This window comes from Micropterus dolomieu, linkage group LG08 (assembly GCF_021292245.1).
Source record: "Micropterus dolomieu isolate WLL.071019.BEF.003 ecotype Adirondacks linkage group LG08, ASM2129224v1, whole genome shotgun sequence".
Lineage (NCBI taxonomy): Eukaryota > Metazoa > Chordata > Actinopteri > Centrarchiformes > Centrarchidae > Micropterus > Micropterus dolomieu.
The window spans coordinates 18862025-18882617 of record NC_060157.1 but is presented as its reverse complement, the minus strand read 5'-3'; the positions used below and the strand labels follow the sequence as shown (position 1 = coordinate 18882617).

The 20593-nt window shown below is 42.4% G+C and overlaps 1 protein-coding gene across 10 annotated transcripts in view; it reads left to right on the top strand.

Annotated features, from left to right (window-relative positions):
* Positions 1-20593, top strand: part of fignl2 (fidgetin like 2) — a 48818-nt gene that overhangs the window by 14115 nt on the left and 14110 nt on the right. The window contains exon 1 of one of the 10 annotated variants that reach the window (XM_046055601.1): positions 2991-3049. The exons of 8 other annotated variants lie outside the window; for them this stretch is intronic. The gene's annotated coding sequence lies outside the window, so the exon portion shown is untranslated. Of the gene's footprint in view, positions 1-2990; positions 3050-20101; positions 20221-20593 lie in introns of those variants that run through there. One more of the 10 variants, XM_046055600.1, reaches the window with a different exon arrangement.

Here is a 20593-nt window from a genome sequence, read left to right as displayed (position 1 = left end):
AACATTTGAACTGCTAAGCAAAGAAAATAATACAGAAAATGGAATGAACTGCATATAAAGTCATACCTCTACAGTACTAGTTCTGATTGACAATGCAAGGGTGAGATATCAGAGCAAGAGATCAGAGCAGTAAAAATGTCCTTGACTGAGCTCTGGCCTGGCCATTCTTAACTGATCATCCAGCACCATCTGCGACAACCCCAGAAGCAATTATCCTCTATCACATCCTAGCTGACCATCTATATTAAACCTGCTCACAACACCTGAGATTAACCCACACACACACCTCTCCTGCCATAATCTTGCCTGTCCACCAGCCCTCGTTCTTCTTTTATTCGGCTGAGCCAATAGCGCGGGGGCTCGTTCAGGGTCAGCCTCCACCTTGTTCTACGTATTCAGCTACGCCGCTGCTGCCACTGGCCTGGTCTAACATCATAGCTATGGCTGTCATAAAATGTCCTATAGCTGAAAATGACTATAAGCTATGCTATTACAGGCAGAGGTGGGGAGACGAAGGAGGGGTTGGCTGTAAAAGTAGCATCATGGACTTGTCCCTCAAATGACACCTGAAGGTCAGTGGCCAGCCACGGTGACACAGCTGTGTACTAACCCTCTCTCAGAACGCCTCCAATTGTTTTTGCTTTGCTTTCTCTTTTATATTTGATAAATTCTCTTGTTTGTTATGCAATGTCAAGCAATTATATGAAGTTATTTTAGTTATGTTTTACACTTTTCATAGCGGCTGGACTTTTCCTTGACCCTGATGCCAGTTATGTTGTGTACAGTTTTACTGTAAAACTTTTTGGTCCTTTGAGGTCCTGATAACTAGGGCTGTCAATATGTTGGCGCTCAACAGTGCGGTATGCGTATTATCGCATTTTTCATCAATGAAGTAATTTGGTGCCATATGGCAGAGTAAGAGTGTCTGTATCTGTCACCTCACTGCAGAGCGAGCCGTTAACAGCAGCTTTATGGTCTGAGCAAGCTAGCTGCTGCGTGCTAGTGAACAACATTGCCAAGCAAACTCCTTTTTGTACTTTGACCGCGTGTTTTTCAGACGTAGCTATATCATTACCTTCAGGGCATGTCTATCAAGTCAATTTACATACTGCAGCAACGCACGCACAAACACACGTGCCGGTGTGGAGCAGAATGGCTGTCCACAAGTAACCACTGTGCTGTAGTAATGTTATAATTAAATTTCCACAGAAAGCAACATGAAAACACACTACGCTCGTTAGTAAGTGAGCTTCAAATGAGACGTACCGTTCACAGTTTCTCTCGACTGTCCCTCAGGATCACAAGGTTAATCCAACATCGCCGAGCATACTAGCCACATTAGCCGCGCAATATGCTAACACCAAGTTAGCTAATCTTTAAAATAAACAGTAAAACAACACAAATCACGGCAACACTTACAGCTTCAGAGTTTGAAGTCGGGTCACGTACAGCCCATGGCGATCCATCCTTGAACCGTTACAGAGCTTGTTACAGTTGTGGAACTTTTGAAGCACTCATTTATTAATTTAACAGGCCCTTAAGTGTACAGTATGAACATTGGGGTTCTTGCAGTGCTTGCCAACCTCCGCGTTAGGCTTGACCAATAGCGCGGTATTTCAATTTTGCTTATCTTATGCTTTTTGGTTATCGCGACAGCCCTACTGATGACCCAATTATATTGGTCTTACTGAATCGCCTTTTGTCAAGCCCCTTTGAAGTTGGCAGATGTTGCCCAATTGCATCCCACTGGAGGTGTTCAAGGCATGTTTGTCTGGCAGGAGGTGCAGGATGTGCTGGATGGACTACGTCTCCCGGGAGGCCTGGGAGCACACAAAGGTCCTTTTGGAAGTACTGCAGGACACTGCAGGAAAATGACGGCTGTGCTGCTTTGCTGTGCGCCCAGTTGTCTTATGGATAGTCATCTAGAACATTGGTTTTCAAAGCATTCACTTAGCCAACCAAGTGTAAATCACTCCCTGATTAAAGATAAGAGAGGTAAGATAAGAGGTAAGGTAAGATAGAAAACTAGCATAACTGTAGTGTTTGAGTTAAAGGATTGAGAGCCACTGGTCTAAAAAGTAATTGTGCGTGGGGGCAAAGGTCAAGAGCAATGCATTGGCGATGTTTTGCTTCATAAGAATTGTACCACAGAGGAGCACTAGAAATACATCAATTTGGAACTTTTCAAATGCACGTCTTTCAATATGCAATTATTTCCAGCTAGAGAGACTTTCACTCCTTTCCAAGCACAGCAAAACACTTACTGTCAGATGGAAATATCAGTGTGTGCATTGCCGCTCTTTGTGTGCTGTGCCTTCAAAGACCTTCAAAGTGCTGAGGGCCACATAGAAACCATGCACATTTGTGTGATGATGTCAAAGTGAAAGGTAGAGAAATGGCACTGACAAAGAGAAGAGCGGCTGTGGCTCAATGAGAATTAGAGGTGAATAGGAAGATGGAATTGAGTCCAGGCTGCTGGACAATGCTCAGGGCTACCGTCTCCTTGTGCACTGTCCTTGCGTTCCTAACTGTTGCCTGTGAATGGTATATCTATCCTGCTGAATAATACAGACTTTGGTGGAAAAGGAGTCAACATACTCCCTCCACAAATAGAGCATGTTATCCCACATTGTTTTCTTGTGACAAGAAAGCCCACACAACACCTGGAAACCTAACCTGAATGACTTGAATATGGGGGATATTACTTAAAAGCCCCCTGTCTCTCAGTGCATGTTCTCCTGTTTGCAGGGGCTATTAAGCTATCAAAGATGTGGCCTGTGAAGAAATGAAACATTGTCCAGAGCTGGAAAATTCCTCTGAGCTGGGGGAGGACAGGGAGAGAGAGCGGTGTGTGTGTGTGTGTGTGTGTGTGCGCGCGTCTATGGGGGGATTAGAGGAGGGTTTGGAGGTGGAGGAGAGGGGAGACGATGATGATGGACAGACACGGGGGAGCCCCCCCAGTATCAAAGCAGCAGGAATGTAGAGCGGCTGGTAGGACCTGGAACGCTCTTCTTACCCTCTGATCTGATGTGATGTGTGAAGTGGAGGGGTGAGTCAGAGCTTAGCACTGCACGCAGCACCCGAGATAGAAACCAGGGCCACATACATACAGCTGGTTGCCCGACTTGTACCACAAGAAGAAGAACAGAAAAAAGTCACTTTCATGAAGAGCAGTCATTTATGTTTTGCTTTGTGGATCTGTTTTGTTATAGCAGCGTATGTTATGCTTTGATTAATGCTCTCTTTTTTCTGTGTTTTTGAAAAGCCCCGCCTCAAAACGTCAATAAATCTTTTAACCTTATGATACCTCTCGCAGAATCCAAATCCCATATCTGTTTAGGCAGGAAACAAACCCTGTTGGTCCGTGATGTTTCCATTTAACCTGGTGTGATGATCTATGGGCACTACCATCTGCGTCTCACTGGTGTTTGGTGGTTAATATGTATAGAGTAATCAGAGCTCTGCCGTTTAATTGACCGGGGCAGCTCTCCACCGCTGCACGGGGTCATGGGCTGGCTGGAGTCTCGGTGCCTCCACACCATTTTATTTCCCACTAATAGACAAAGAACAACTCTTTCTCCAAGTGTTCAATCACAATGAGAGCGATACACATGGAGTGACATGACTCACATCCCTGTGAGCACTTGGACATAGACAGACAGAGAGGGGGAGTACAGCACTGTCTGTGGTTAGCCATTACAGAAATGCCTAGAGCTTTTACAGTATCAGTCCAGTTATGGCTGTGCGTCCATTTGCTTTTACTTAATGCCCCAACTATTCCCTGATGCTTTGTTCTTTACTCTGAACACATGTCTCTCTATACATCTCTTTTTCTCTCTCCCTCCGTCTCCAGTCTGAGTGGCTACTTGCCCTCTCTCTCCACCTCCCCACTGTGAGCTGCTTCTCACCACTGGATGTGGGGTCATTAGCCCACCGGAAAGGTTGGCTTTGTTTCACTTGCTTTTTTATTTTACTTTTTTATTTATTTTTTTTACTTCACCTCGAAACAAAGGGAGAAACATTCAATCCTTATTGATTTGGAGACGTACAACTTTTACTGGAGATCCCATTTAATCACAAAAGCTGATTTATTGTAGGCCCCTCTGACAATCCCATTAAATTGCTGTCTAGCTAATCAAGTCCATTCTTTCTCCTCGAGGACTAATCTTTTATAGGGCCAGCAGAACAAATCCCGGCAGTAACAGGATTGGCGGGGAAAGGAAGGTCTAGGGTTGCCTCATCTTACCGTAAATGGGAAAAATCACACAAAATGCTAAAAGGTATTCATCGTCAGTTTGGTACTTTTTATCTACTCTGCTGAAGGATTTGGCTGCTGCTGAAACACTGATTCTCTTCAGAGAAAGATGTTTTTTCCTTGGGGATTTAAGTTTTAATGCTATAAAAATCCTCAGATACATTTTTTTTTTTTGTACATGATAGATTTTCCAGTTTGTGCAAACATTGTTGATCTTTGCCGTCTTTAGACTCAATCCACCTATGAACCAACACTGTTGTTCATTGCCTTTTTTTTTTTTTACACAATCAGACTGAGCTCACCAATGTTTTTTTGTAATTTGGATGAACTGAATTTTGGAAAATGAATACTGTGTATTTATCTGCAGGTGTTACATTAGGCATGTACTGTATATGTCTCATGTGCAGCTTTTCTTCAGATTTGAATGAGGTGATCCCAGACACAGCAGGCCCTAAAGCCTCTCTTAATTGAATTGTTCTAGTAAACCTTTATGTTTTTTCCCCTGCATGTTGTGTGTGTACATCCCTACTTTATGAGTCACTCACTCATTGGGCTCCAGCCCATCCACTAAATGAAGTGGAAACCTGAAAGAAATGATGATGGAAACCTGGAGACACATGACCGAACTTTATGACGTGATGATAAAATTTCACTAGCTGTTGTCTCATTGGAAAACCCCAGGATAGATACAACACAAGATGTTCCTGCTTTTTTTTCTTTCATTTCATTTTGAGACATCCAACCCATCTTTGCTGTTTTCACATCAGTCTTTAAACTGTGTATTTCACCTTTGCATAAATTCAGCTTGACTATAGGACTTTTCTCGTTGTGTGGCACACCAGATTGTTGTGTTGTCTTTTTGTCTGTAAAGGAAAATGTTAGTTGTAACATTCCCATTACAGCAAAATGATTTTATTTCAAATTGTATGTGATAGAGAGCTGTAATTGCTTGCTGTTGCAGTACTCTCAGAATTCAATACTGCCAATAGAGTGCAATTCTGTGTCATTTACTATTAGTCCTATGAACATGTTTCTTTTGATTGTCATGATTGCAGTGAAACGCTAACTGGCCTGCAGGGTATCCAACTGCTTTGTGTTTTCAGTTATGCTGCCGTCTCTTCAATATGTTGCATTTCTATGTAGCCCCATCCTTGTGTGTAAGAACAAGACAACAGAGACATTTATTGCAGTCTGCTTCTCTGAGCCACTCATCGATCCCAAGGTTAGAAGGACAATGTGGCTCTTTTGCACAAACAATGCTATGCTATAGCCATACTCCTATTTGAACCCACATAAATAGTTTCTGTTACTAAGGTCAGGTGTTTTCATATATGGGAGCATATTGTCACAGAAGAACCTTGGCCCTAATAATGATCTAGGCCTGACAAACCCAAGACATACACAGGACAGAGTGCTGCCTCTGTAAGCCGCTCCAAAAGCCCAGCTCAGCACCTCTGGATCTCAGAGGAGCGACCATTGATTTGATCTCCTCACTTATTCCTCCATTGACATAGATACACTGTGTCAGAGCTCCTTGGCAGAATAAATCTTAGTCAGTCTAAACAGGCTTATTGTCAGCAGTCGTTTTAAGATGTTTCTTTTTGGTGTTTATGGAGATTTTCAGCTTCTAATTCGATAGGAGCACTGCTTACCTTTAGATGGCGATTGCATTTCTCCCCTCTCATTTGCATACCAAGGGTGGGTTCCCACTGGAAAGATCAAGGCAATCTATGTGTGGCCAATGCTGGGCTGCTGCCAGGAAGACTCTGTCGATTCCATTAAAGGTGGGGCCAGATGTTTGTCATTACCTTTATTGATAACCACAGGGTCAATACTGTGATTTATTCTGCTGGGATAGGACTAAGCTTTAGTCACAAGTTTCACCAGGGCCTGATCAATAGTACACAATGGACAAGTATAACATAACCACACATGAACTGAGAGCATCAGCAAAGCTGTAAATCTATCACAAAGTTTTGTGGTGAGATGAACATGCTATGTTGTGAATTTCTCACGTGACGCAGAAGGTGCGGATTATGTTGTATGTAGTTGCCAACTACGCTAATTATGTATGTCAGTTGCAGAACTACGCATTATAAATTTTTATTTTTAGCACCATGGGCTGTGAGAAACAGCATTCATATGTGTACTCGGTATACGAAACTAGTAGCCAAAAAAAAAAAACTGCTAGCTTCCAGGGCGTAGCAGCCCTGCAGCCCAGAGGCGAGATCTGCTAGCGCTAACCGCCTTCACTTTCCCAGCAGTTGGGGAAACTACAGACAGACTTTTATTAACAGACACACTATAACCTACACTGTACATTTACTGCCAGAATGACAACTTACTGCTCATATTTTCCTCTGGTATTCTTGCTTTTTCCATCACTTTCTGACACCTGACTGTCACGTAGATGTCCTTTGAAGAATGAGAAGAGGAAGCTAGCCAAGCGTTGAAGTTACTGTGCTAACACAGTGTGTGTGTTAAAATCGTTAGTTGCACATTGATATTAATGATCATGTGAAATTTTAGTAGTGGCGGCCTAGGGCTGGCCAAAAATGTTATCACGATATCTTTCGATATCGATAATTATCACGATAAGTATCAAATCGTTATTTCTTTTGAGTTTTTAGGCTGATTTTTGCTCCTGAGTGAAAGTTGAAGAAACCTGATGGTTATTGTTTTGTTGTCCAGCCCTACGGCAGTCATTCATTAGGCAGCTTCAGTATGCGGAATAGGGGGAACACTTGTCTCTGTTAAGTGCACACCACAGACTATCTGGCGCTGCACTTCTGGACTTTTTTGTTCCGTCAACATTACATTATCAATTAACATTTAGAAAATCGATTTTTGATATTTGTTAATCGATTCACGTCCGCATCGCAATGCATCTAAGAATCGATTTTTCCCCCACCCTTACTGTCTATCCATGCTCCTAGCTAATCTGTGATACAGTTTATAGTTATCATTGAATTTGAGAGGATGGTTATTTTCATTAGCATAATATGGGAATTGTATGTTTATTTCAGTAATTGATGATTAGCATGAACAGCTTACCCCTTCACAAGACCTAATAGGCATTCAAGAGCTGTGATATTCATGTACCATTTCTTCTTCTTGCTTATTTCAGAAATTATTATCAATATGTACAGCGTATGACTGCCTGTAATATGTTGCCACCTTACAACACATTAATGAAGTTAAACTCCACCTGGTGACTCTGCTCTCTGATAGGAGCCCTGCAGCGGCCAATACTATTCAGCCATTTATACGGGGTTAAACCCCAATATGCTAATTGCAGAGGAACTGCAGGGTGTGTTTCATTTCTACATCAAAGTTCACAGCCCTTGACCTACAGCACCGTCTATACACAGTGTGTTCCCTCATTTGTTCGGTCATGTGGGTCCTTCCCAAGAAAATGGAAAGTAAACCCTCTCGGATTACATTCAGCTTTCTCACCACAATATCACTTTCTGTCACAAGACAGCTCTGTCACAGTGACAGTTGAATGCAGAGGAGCTACCTTAAAGGCTCAAATGTCTGTTCCAGCCTGCATGTTAGAAACTGATATTGAGCCAAAGCAATTTAACTGACTGGCATTCTTTTTCAGGATTTTCACTTAACAGAGAATCGTTTTAATGAATGATTGTTAATGTAATTTTTGGGTTGTCAGATAAACATTAGCGCTTATTATAACAGGGTCAGTGCATTGAAACAATTCTGACTAAGGGAAGTTTACTAATAAATGCTTTTAGTTTAAACATTGAAGTCCGTTTTTGTAGCCTGTGAGCTGTTTGTCCACAGCAGTGTGTCCAGAGCTGGACATTCCTCTGGTGGCTGTGGTCTATAGGAGGAGGGCACTGCCAGCACCTTCTGAATAGATGCTGAGTTGCCGGACTGGACCAAAATGTAATTACCTCTCCCTCACAATGTCACACCGCAGACCTGAGCCTGACAGCAGCCTCAAAATGGAAAACGCTGGGATTGAATTAACCTCCAGCTGGGAACGGTGTTGTTGTGTGTGTTGTTGGGTGGTGTGAACCACACCTACGCCTTTTCCATGACTGCAATTTTCTTGAACCCACGCTGTCACACTATTATACAGCACAGAATTGTTTTTTCTAATCTTGCTTGGGAAGGCAGCACTCTTTTGTGGCATTTTATGACTTTTGGCCCAACCAGCCAACCACAGGAATCGGTTCAGGCTACTGACTAGTGTAATACTGGGAGCAGTAAACACAAAGAATATTCTCCCTCCCTGAGATTCATAGACTCATTGCAGTGATAAGCCAATAGCTCCGGTGCTATTAGCGTCAGTCTGTCCCTGTCAGTGACAGTAATTTGCTGCTCTGAGTATAAACCCTTGTCATACTCTTTAACATCAACCAGATTATGTGAAGTCACTTATTGAGATTGATTAATATTTTTTATGATGTGATTTATTTGCCAGGGAGTGTACAGTATGCGCTGGCTGAATGGGCTAATGTAATGTAATGGGGACTTAACTGAGTCATTAATCTGGCAGACCCAAGGGTAAAGGGAGAGCACAACTGGGATCCTGATGTTACCAAGATGTGGGGAGCTGCAGATGATCACAAATGGTTTTTGATTTCATACTTAGTTCGAATAACTGACATGTAAACTATATTAAGAAGTGGATGGTTTTTATGAGACTAAATATTTCTTCAAAGCATTACAGCTTTCAAAAGCCTAATAACACATATAGATCACTACTGGACAGAGATTTTTTTTCCCTCAAAATATTCCATCAAATGCAGTTTATTCATAACACAAGGGCAGGGGCACTACTAGGTGCGCCAAGATCGGAAATTGAAACTGTGGAGGTGGTGATACACAATTATCTATGGGAGGCGTTAGGTATTATAAATGACCCTGTGAGACCAGAGAGGGAGGTGGGAGCCAGAGAGCTGTCGGGGGCTTCCTGGCCATATAATTGAAAATCATTCAGACAGCTGTACAGTTTAACCTTGGAGGACCATGGTCTTAGTCACTAATTGATGGTTTGGCATGCACCGGCAATTGAAGAGTGAGGAGTATGTGGGTGGACTGTGTGTGTGTGTGTATATCTATATGGACATGCTTTTCAAAACACCATAAGAGGGGCTCCACAAAAGTGCTTCAGTGTCTGTCTGATGTCCCTTGACATTTTCCTTGAATCTTTTCTATCATCCAACCACACAACACATTGCTGATAGCGCTGAATCATCTTTGTGATGTTTACAACATAGATACGTGGGCTGATTTCTGAACATCTCTATGTTTGTCTTGCACAACAAACTTTTCAGCTCTGCAAACCACCCACACCACCAAGATAGTGGCTGATATAACATAATAACATTTCTGAAGTAGCTTGTGCTTTGTGAGTGATACAAGCCAGAGAGTCTGGTGAGTGATCTCCAGGAAGTAATAGATCTCTCTGGCCAGTCGGAGCAGAATCCTGTCTCCTTCCTCCACGCAGAGGGCCGGAGCACTGTGGTCATCTCATCCCTCATGGAACCAGATGCATTATTGATGGATGGCTGATTGGGAACTCAATTACACAGAGATTACTGGGCTGGTAGACAGTGGGACACCGCTACCCTGTCAGAACGATTGAATTAGAGCACAGGAGCGAAGGGAAAGTGTCCTTCAGAGACGCCTCTCCCCTCTCTGCAGACCTCCTGGGGATGCCAAACAGCCACAGCCTAGTTCATTCTCTGACAGATGACCTTCCCAACAACTGTAGCCAGCTGACTGGATAGGGCTGCACAGAGCAGTGGGGAGAAGCTTATTACAGGTGAACCAGTGTCTGGACATTGTGGTGCGGTTGTACATTTTGAGCGGCGAAATAGTTAGTGTTTGTGCGCGTGTACCTGTGTGTGTATTTCTCAATATAATTTGATGTATCAAATGACAGCTGCTCTTCCTTTAGGACTGAAGTAGAAGCAATGATGAGAAAGGCTCAGAATGTGAATGTATGTGCATAAATATTGGCATTTCGCAAAATCTCATTCATATAACATGGCCCACCCGAATGAGAATTGTGCCTCGCAGGGTCGTATGCTATTACAAGTTTAATGTGAAATCTGGATCGAAGAAGATGAGAGAAGGGGCCTCGACATCTGAAGTGGTAGCATTCATCTTCCTTTTCTGTTGGTCAGCAAATGTGTTCAAAGGAAAGGAAAAAGCAAGGCGAGAAAAGCTGATCTCGAAGAAGAGAATTCATTTTATACCAGACCACACGGTGAAGCCTATTTCACACCTTTGGTCTGTTACAACTGGCTATCCTAGGCTTATGTTTATTGCATTCATCTGTGAACATATGGAAGACCGGTCTTATGTGCCTGTGGCTTCGCATTTCTGCTAGGACAGAGGAAAACTATTTTTGACATTCATTTACAGATGCAGTTTTCTTTCCTGTATCATTTGTGAAGAAAGCACATGTGTGATCATGGACAAGGTTTTCCATTCCTTAAGTGTCTTTCTCTATTGTTGCCGTGTCAGTGTGTCAGTGAAGAGAACAACTCCTGAAAGAGACCATTGTTCGGGTCCGCGTTGTCAATGGAGACGGGACCATAGCTGGGATTAGGTGGACAACAGGCAGCTTTCACCAGAACCCCTGCTTTGTCCAGGTCTTCTTCTCCAACAGGCTGGACACTTTAGAAAAGACACCCCAGTGAGCCGCGGCCCGCTCTGTTGCCCCTGTTTCCCTGAACACTGGGCACGAGTTGGACCCTGGAGAAAAGGTTTAATAAGGAGTGGAGAATAGCCATTAGCTCCCAACCAACCTCTATTGATGGAGTAGAAAATAGAGGGACCAATAGACCAACAAGAACTATTGGAGTCTGTGACAGTCACGTAAGGGAAAACTAATTCCTTTTCTTGAGGTTGAGCCACTCTGGTCCACCAGTTCTGAGTTGAAAATATACTACAGGAACGATTCTGCCTCAGTCATTACAAAATTTAATTCAAAGAAAATTACCTGATTTATCCCATCTAATCCAGCAGATAGTTCCTATGTGCCTTTGCTCATGTCCCTGTGCACTCCGTTGAGTCCCTCTCTTCTCTTTGTTACTGTCAAACTTCCATCTTCTATGCAGTATGTACATGCGCGCGCGCGCGCACACACACACACACACACACACACACACAGATGCACACACACTTTTATTTACTTCTGTCTTATTTATAATAACATATAACATATTTCCTATATTTCCTCCCAGTGAAGCTCATAACTCTCCTTCTTTGCATGCAGATGGCAAACATCCATTTTCCTCATGCCTGCCCTACATGTATAGGAATTGTCTTTTCAAAATTAAATCAATTTTCAATCAATTTTCCACAAGTCTTTTCTGCCACAAACACATCTATCAATAGCTGCTAGATGGAGAGGATGGAGACTGAGCCATAATTAAGTGAGATTTTATTCAGACATACCTGCACCATTCTGAGTGGCCAGATAGAGGTAATTTGATCAATATCCTATATATTATTTTATAGAAAATAAGCACGAGGCAGTGTTAGCAGTGAGATGTTCTTGTGATAATTGACACATAACTGCACCAAACTGTGGTATCATTTTAGGAACAGAGAGTTGACAATGTTGGCAATTTTTGCTGCGAGGTCCTGGCCACTAATGCCACTCTGCTTCGATTGTCAGTTCTCAATATCACCTTGCCAATGTACGGCTGCTATTTGCAACATTTCTGTGACTGTGAATGAAGTCCCAAGGATAAAGTTTCTTTCAACCAGCTGAGTAGGCTGAAAATGCACAGGGTGCTCTGTGAGTCATTCTTAAGCCTAATGCCAGAAGAGTGAATCCATTGGAAAATATTTGAAATAATGAATACATTCATGCAATTTGCAGCTGACCTATTCGCAGTGAATAAATGCATGCCATTATTTAAGGAAATCATCTTCATTAAGTAAGCATTTTTGCAAATTAATGTCAGTGACTTGTAGCATCAAGTTACAACTTGCCTCAGTAAGCAAGGTCTTGTTTTGCATGACTTATCATTTTTGATCAACCTGCCTGCTCATTTGTAGGACAATGAAGAGAAGTGTGTATATTATGTCAGTAGATATAGCGATTATATGTTATATTTGATTAAAAGCATGCCTCTGTAGATTCAAGTGGAAGATGACTGCCGTGTATTACACAAGTGTGTGAAAAAGTCTTTCTGCAGGGCACATTTTCGAGTGACCTTTTATTGTGACCAGCCTAAGGCACACCTGTGCAATACGCATGCTGTCTGATCATCATCTTGATATGCCACACCTGTGAGGTGGATGGATTATTTCGGCAAAGGAGAAGTGCTCACTAACACAGATTTTGACACATTTATGAACAATATTTGAGAGAAATAGGCCTTTTGTGTACATAGAGAAAGTCTTAGATCTTTGAGTTCATCTCATTATGAATAAGGGGAAAAAACAAAAGTGTTGCGTTTATAATTTTGTTCATTGTACTACGGCATTTTACTGCAATCATCTGAATTTAATGTGAAAAACTGACAACTGTGCATATTTGATATGACACAAGAAGCTGAGGTTTCTACTTGTACTGTAAACCTGAACAGCAGAACAAATCAACCACAATAGTAGTACACTACTGCTTGAATTTAGAGTCATACGTTGTTGTCCATTTTGCATTCACAGTATGCCAAATACCCGTGCCTAACTATAATTTCTTCACAAAGCCTCCATGTCTTCAGTGTTGTAAAATAGGAACTTAAATGGTTCCAAGATGGATTCCTTCTCATGTTCGTCCAGGCCCTCACTTGTTTCATCAACCCAGAGTTTTCCATACAGCTGTGCAGCCTCTGCCAGTTCCTCTTCCCTTGTCTTTGTGCATCGGACTACTCCATCCTTGGTTGAAAACACATGCTGGTTTTAAACTATTCTGCTGCATTTTTGCAGTCATGTACAATCTCCACGAACGATAGAAAAGCTTTAAATCTCTATTTTATCTTCTTTTGGACATCAAGAACCAACCTGAGCATCATAGTCACCATCTTAAGACAAAGGCAGACCTATACCCTTACTAAACTGCAGAAAAGCCCTGCAGGCAGAACGTGCAGGTGATAAGGTGCTACACGTAGACAAACTACAGTCAACATAAATAAATGTAGAAGATTAAATGTAGAGGAAAACCAGGGGATTAGCTCACTGTTTAATTACAGCTTAAAGGATGCACACACACACAACACACTCTCTTGAATATATTTAATCTACTGTTAACTTTGGGGAAAAATCCCATGAGCAGCGCACACTGTCTACACTATAATTGCTTTTTTTGCTCGTGATTTTAGCTCTTTTCATTTCAAAATCGACATGAGTGGCATTAGGAGCTATAGTCTAAATGCCAATGGAGTTAATGTTTGCCTGCTTCAGCACCTTCTCTCCTTAATCTGGTTTGTCTACTTGTTAGCCTGCCTAAAGCCGTAACACAGAAAAACAATGTAGACACAAAATACAGAATTTGAATTTGAAACAGCTAGAAGCAGCAATTTAAAATCTATATTCAACTCCCTGACCTCCATATGTCCAAAGACCTGTTTCCATGCCCTCAGACTGCATGCCTGCATGTCCCTCTCCAGATTAACAACATGCATGGACGTGACAAGAGACTCTGACACTACAGACACATGCCAACAGTGTATGTAACAGAGAAAGTCCATGTGTCTAAAGGATGTATTGGGAGGTGGATAGCTGGTATTTCTATATATGTGTTTAAAGCAATTGTTTGGCTGGCTTTCTCTGTAGTTCTCTGTAGTTCCTCTCTGGTCACAGGTCATAATCCAGCAAAAAAGCAAGGGAAAAAAATAAGATACTGTGAATGCTACAAATACCTTAATGTGTTTGAGATTTTACAGAAACATTGCTGTAGCTTAAAAGAGGAAACTCAATAGAATTTCAACAAAACCTCAAGCTTATAGCAGCCAACTAACAGAGCCTTATGTTTTTCAAACACTCACCCACGTCTGAAGTGCGAAGCTATTCATCGGCCTGTGAAGTCCGTGAGTGTCTTATCACTTCAGAGCGGTAAATCTGATGTGTCTGGTAAGTTTTGTGAATGACCTCTGTGCTGTGTGTGTGTGTATGTGCTGCGTCAGTATCTGAGAGTGTGTGGAGCCATGCCACGGGGGTTTAACCCCTCTGCATTGATCCCCAGGTTGCTCAGGGCTGCCGTCTAATTCTCCAATTTTCAGCTGTTAGAGATAGAATTGGAATAATAAACAGCTGAACCTCCCACTAATAATCCTGTTGACCACCCCCCGTCCGGCTCTTTCTTACACACACACACACACACGCGCTTTGTCCCTTCCTCCACTGCTTAGCCAGCCCTCTTCAGGGCAACTGGGGCTGGGGTAGAGTTTCTCACTCTGCCCTAATCTCGGCCAAAGCCCCAGCCCTCGCTCCTCTGCTCTAATGAAATGATATCGGACAACTTTGGGAGCCTGGAACTGATTATCACTACCAGCACACATGCACAGACATTTGTGGATTGTTTCTGGACAAAAGCGTGCACAATCCTTACACACATTCTTCAGCATAAGTAAAGTGTACAAACTCAACTTTCAGGAGTGTCAGTGGATTGCTTTTCAACATCATATCCTCAAACACTCATGCTTCGTTGATGCTGTGACACGAGAGGGAATTCTGGAAATTACATTTTATGTGTGTTTTGAAAAACAAAATGTACAATATTTTTGTGGCATTTTTCTCTGCTCGCAGGCTTACGTGATTGAGTTTGGATGTTTAGTTTCCCTTAAGTAGTGCTTTGGTCTGGCCGGTCCACACTCCTGGAAGCAATTAGTCTCCTGAGGTCAGACCTTGTGTCTCCTACCCGAGGCCTGGTCCACTCAGCTCATATAGCTGTTCACAGCCTCCAGATCAGATTCCTGAGCCTCCAACCTCAACGGTTATCTATAATGTCTATTACTGTGTCTGTGGACTTCTTTTAATGACACAGGTTCATTGACTTTTAAGTATGTTCGCTGGGCAAAAAATAATAAAATCATCATTCCACTTATAATGCATTACTGATCTTATTTTTCTGAAAATCTTCAAACATATTTGAGGTTTTTTTTAAGGGGTTTTGCAAATATGTAATTTCGCATAGTTATTATATTTTGCTGAATTACCTGAACAACAGCTGATTGGCAAGTATATTTTAAAACTTTGACAGGAAATAACATGTTTATTGAACCCAACAGCTTGAATATGATATTAGTTAAGCTGCTTTTCAAAATAAAGAAAATATTTGTATGATGCTACAAATGCAAACAGAGTCACTAGTTACATCATTTACATACATTCTTTGGTCCGTGTATTTCCAGTTTTTTGAGTGGTATGACACATGTAATGTGACTGCCTGAAAATATATTGATCACCACACCCTGCTATTTATATTTATAATCCACTTCACCCAACCACACTGTGCGGATATGACAGCTGGGGTACACCATCATGGTCCGTACATCAGACAGGCAGGAGGCGGAAGTGCTGCAAAGCGCTGCCTGCTTCCTTTTGCCACCTAGATTGACAAATCCAGCGATTGTTTTGGCATCCGGTCTGCTTTCTGGTGAATATTTTCGCGATTGAGTCTGGCAAGAAGACACACTGATAATCTATTATAAACAGTATAAATTATATATATGATATGATATAAATTATCTGATTCTGATAAATGATAAAATATGCATCCCATGCTTGCTAACCCTTTTGATTTTCCTGCACCTAAACCCCTCAATTCTGCTGATTTGTTTCCATGATGAAATTTCAAAATCTGCCCATACACTATAATTATTAGGTAATATCACTGCTGTTTGTGATTGCGTTTTTTAAATTATGTACTTATTCCACATATTTTCCACATAACGAGAAGAGCAGAACCGCCTTTTGACTGTGAACAGTCAGGCGACATGTTCGCATGAGAATTTACACATCGCGGCTGTTGCACTGTGCTTCTGCCTCCTGTCTGAACAAGGTGTTACATACATGGCGTAGCGCTTTGCACTAGCATCGTGATTTTGTAGTAAAAAGTAACTTTGCCCATGCACGTTCTGATGTTGGGTGTGAAGGAGTGCAGGAAGTCTATCCTACTCTACTTTCATATAAATACAACTTTGACTCACTCACTCGCTGATTTTCATTTAACCTAATTAAATATAAGCTCGATTCATCAGTTTGGCTTGATGAAACCAACTGACTTACTAACATAGTTCATCTTTGAGCGAACAACCTGCTGATTGGAGGTGTTGAGTTGACATGCCGGAGTATTAGGTTGAACAGTAGCGCGTTGACCTGCACCCTCTGTCCATTCAGTCATTTTCAGCCTGCCATGGTTCTTTTGTCTGCCTCTAGTATCTCTCCATTAACCTCCCAGCACAAGGCACCTATGCATGCTCCCAGTCCTGACAGTAAGCCATGTCCCCCAGAGCTGAATGTCCTGTGGATGCGTGGAGATCACTGAGCTGTCACAAGTGTGCAGAAATATCTTAATGCATGTCAGAAAAGGTGGGGGCAGGATCTTTTTTGACACCTGTCAAAATTACTCATGTGACGCAGGAACTGGTCTGTTCAGGTGTACCTGCTCTGTCTCTTTCAGTCTTATTTTTCTCAGTTTTTGGCTCGTCTCATGTCCTGGGGCCCTGAAGTCTTTGTGCTTCAGTAGTGCTGGGCTCAGCAGGCTGCCTGTGTCCACACACTGCTGCCTCAGCACTAATAAGGCAATAGAGTGATAGAGAGAGCGCCAGAGTTGTCTGCTTTCAACATCCCTACTCAACCGTACCCTCACCTAACCCCCCGCAGAGACACCATTAGCAAGTCCATTGAGGATCCCATATTAGGCAAAACATTAAAGAGTCTAATTGTGGTTCTGAACTGGGACTCACTGGGTGTGTTAAGTTTTGTAACCACTCTAATGAGTTGCGGTGTTTCCTCCAATGGGTTTATTGCCCTACATTCCAATTTGAGCCATGTCACTGACCACTGGGGCATCTCCTAAAATAGCTCAACCCACATGTCTTACGAGAGAATAATCAGAGGTGATGCGTTTAAAGAATAATTGCGGCTTATTACAACTTTGATTTTTGAAGTTTTGGCCTGTGTCTGTTCTAACATTGTACTCACTAAAGTAATTGGTGAGACCCGGGAACACACTGACACTGATACAAGAAAGTCTGACAGGGAAAGAAACATGAGCTGTCAGGCGATCTGATAGGTTGAAAACAAGCCCACATTGCTCAGGAACCTGCATGTCAAGGGAGGTCAAAGTGGAACCAGGAAGTTGGTTGGTAAGCTGATGGATGTTAATAACGGACAGTTTGCTTCCATTTTATCTTCCATATGAGACCACCATCAGGTTTTAGTTAAAACGGCTATAAAGCAGCTTTCCTACATCTTAAAATTCTCTTGTTGAGTATGATGCTAATATTTAAAAACTCTGAAAATAAGATGCAAGTTGTGATGATAAATGTCAGGAGTTATTTCACCAGACAACATCATGAATTCACATGGCCACTGTACAGGATGATTCATTTCATGTCAGCAGGCCTCTGGGCTACTGTGAAAGCAAACACTTTCCATAATGCCTGTCATATGATTTAGTGCATTGGATGCTCAGGACACCGAACATATGATCACAATGTCCCACTCTATTTTCAGGTGGTCTGCTCACTCTATGTGCTCACTTGTATATGAATATTTGTGGTGGACTGTGTGTGTGGTGGTGGGGTATCCTGTGTCTTTTGCGGCAGCAAACAGGGATGCTTGACTTGAGTACCGGCACCGTGTAACAAGAGGAGATGACTGGGCCATGTGGCCCTCAGTGTGGCACTAAAAACAGCCTGACAGCTGTGTGTGAAGAGCGTGTAAGTGAAACTGGAAACAGCACCTGACCACGAGATAGATTTTTGAGTGACAATGATTTGGTCATAAACACATCAAATATATAGAACACTATTTATTGTGGTATTTGCTAGAACTATTGCATGTGTAGTTTTTGGATTTTGCTCTCTTTGAAAGATTTTACTGTGAATGCCAGAAACCTAATCTGCTAAAAAGAGAAAACTTGTTACACAGGGCTAGAACCCTTCCTTTCTTATTTATGATATCTGTTAGTGTCAGCATCAATATTACAATAATGTGGTTACTTTTTTAGCAGTAAGAACAATAAGACTTGTGAGGGTATACAATTTGAGATGATTCTCCACTATTAGCACTGGTGCTCCCATCTGAATATTTTAGGAGCACCAGCACAAAATTAAAGAGCAACACTTAAATTGACATGCAACCTTTCTGGAGCCCTAAGCAAAAGTCTGCGAACCTCCTACCTGACCCGTGAGCCATGCAGACCATTTGCCATTGCCCACACAGTCACACCTGACACCACAGTGTTCCCATTATAATCCACCCTCCTTTAAAACAGTGTGCTCAGTCTGTCGGTCTAAGAATAAGTTGACCTCAACAAAACAGGTTTTCTTAAAGAGAATATTTTGTTACAGAAAAAATGTAGAAAATAAAATATAACACTGAGCTCTGGCTCTCCAGTCAGTTAATTTATTTTAAATTCTATATTAAATCAAAAGTCAGTGTCAATCCATTGCTTTCCATCTTTCATTAGTATAGAGTTGTAACTAAACGTTGATGACCATTGTCTTGTTTTAAAATTCTGTGCGCTTACGAGGAGTGCCGTAAGCTATGCCTATGCCAGAGGTTTTTTTAAAGTGGGTGGTAGGCCTCCCCAGAAGGGGCTACAAACTGTTTCAATGGAGGCTCAGTGACTGAAAATGGTAGTACGCTCGTAGTGAGCGTTTAGGACCACACACAATGATGATTTTGAAAAACAAAACAAAGTAGTTGCACTTTAAGGGTTTCTTTGTTGAAGTAAATCATACTTTATTGTTACTTTGCATACATATTACATAACATATTTTCTCTGCCCTTGAGTGATTAGTTAAAGCTAGGTTAGGTAATATTGGAGAAACTAACAAGAGTCAGCTAGAAAGTATTCAACTCAAAAAAATCCTATCTCTTCCCTTCAGGCCTCCCTCCAAAGCCACTCCCCCAAAACACATTTTCATGCACAATGAGTACGCACAGGTAGGTAGGTAGACAGGCTGGTTGGCCGTCAATCATTATACATGGACCTCATGAAATGATAGGACTGGCCGTGTTTATTGCAGTCCTACAACCACGACCACGAGAGATCTGATGTCAGAGCATGTGATTTATTGATTGCTGTCAGGATGCAAAGAGAATTTCAACAAATAGACCAAAAAATGCTTCTGAAGTAAATTGCCTACCCCAGCTTTAAGTAATGTAATTACTTTTTAATGAGTAATACGTTATGAGTAAACAATTACATCTTTCAAGAAACTTGGTCATCGTCTGTTTTAGTCAGTCAGAGAAGAAATAAGAGATTGTTCCTCAGTGTGTTTTCACCACAATCAGACCACTGTTCCTTCAGTTCTGTCTTAAATCCCAGGGCAAACCAAACTCACATATTTCCCTCCAAACAAAAACTCTGTCTCTCTCTCTCCACTGTCCTCTGTGTCCAAGCTTCAGTATGATCGCCCTCTCTCTCCTTCAGAGCATGATTGGTCAGTCCTCCACCCCCTCTGCTGCCCTCCCCTTATTCTCTCTCTCTCTCTCTCTCTCTCTCTCTCACTCTATCTCCATACTTAAATACTTTTAGCATAAAGAGAGAGAAGGAGGGGAGGGGAGAGGGGGATGGGAGATCCATGGGGGAGGGGAGCTGAGTGCTCACTCTGTTGTCACTGGCCAGAGAGAGAGAGAGAAAGAGAGAGAGGGAGGGAGAGAGGGAGGGGGAGAGAGAGAGTGGAGTTGTGTCCCATATGTGGAAAAAAAGCATAGCAGTGCACACACACGAGTCTGGTCTGCTCCAGGGATTATCGTAGCGCTTTCAGATCTGATGGAGGACATGCAGGCATGAATAGGTAAGGCTGCCTGTCTTCTCGGCATCTCTGTGTTGATCTGCTGCCGTTGCCCGTTGCTCTGCCTGCTGTTTGACTTGGCTCTGCTGGCTGGCTGAAGTTGGAGGAGGACGGGAGCTGAGCACGTTGTAGCAGCTCTCCTCTTTGGCCACTGGCTGTGAGTCGTTTCTCTGAGCAACCCAGACCTCCGAACTCTGCCTGCAGGGCTGTGTTTGTTTTAAGTGGAAGCTGTGGTTTGCCGCTGTAGTGAAGTTAGTTGTTCTGGGCTGAGTGTTAAAAGTTGACAGTCAGTCAGTTAGAGCAGAGGGGGTCGGAGCCGGAGGTTGTGTGTTTGCGGGAAGCCTGTTGGTGTCTGCAGACAGCCGTGTGGTCATTG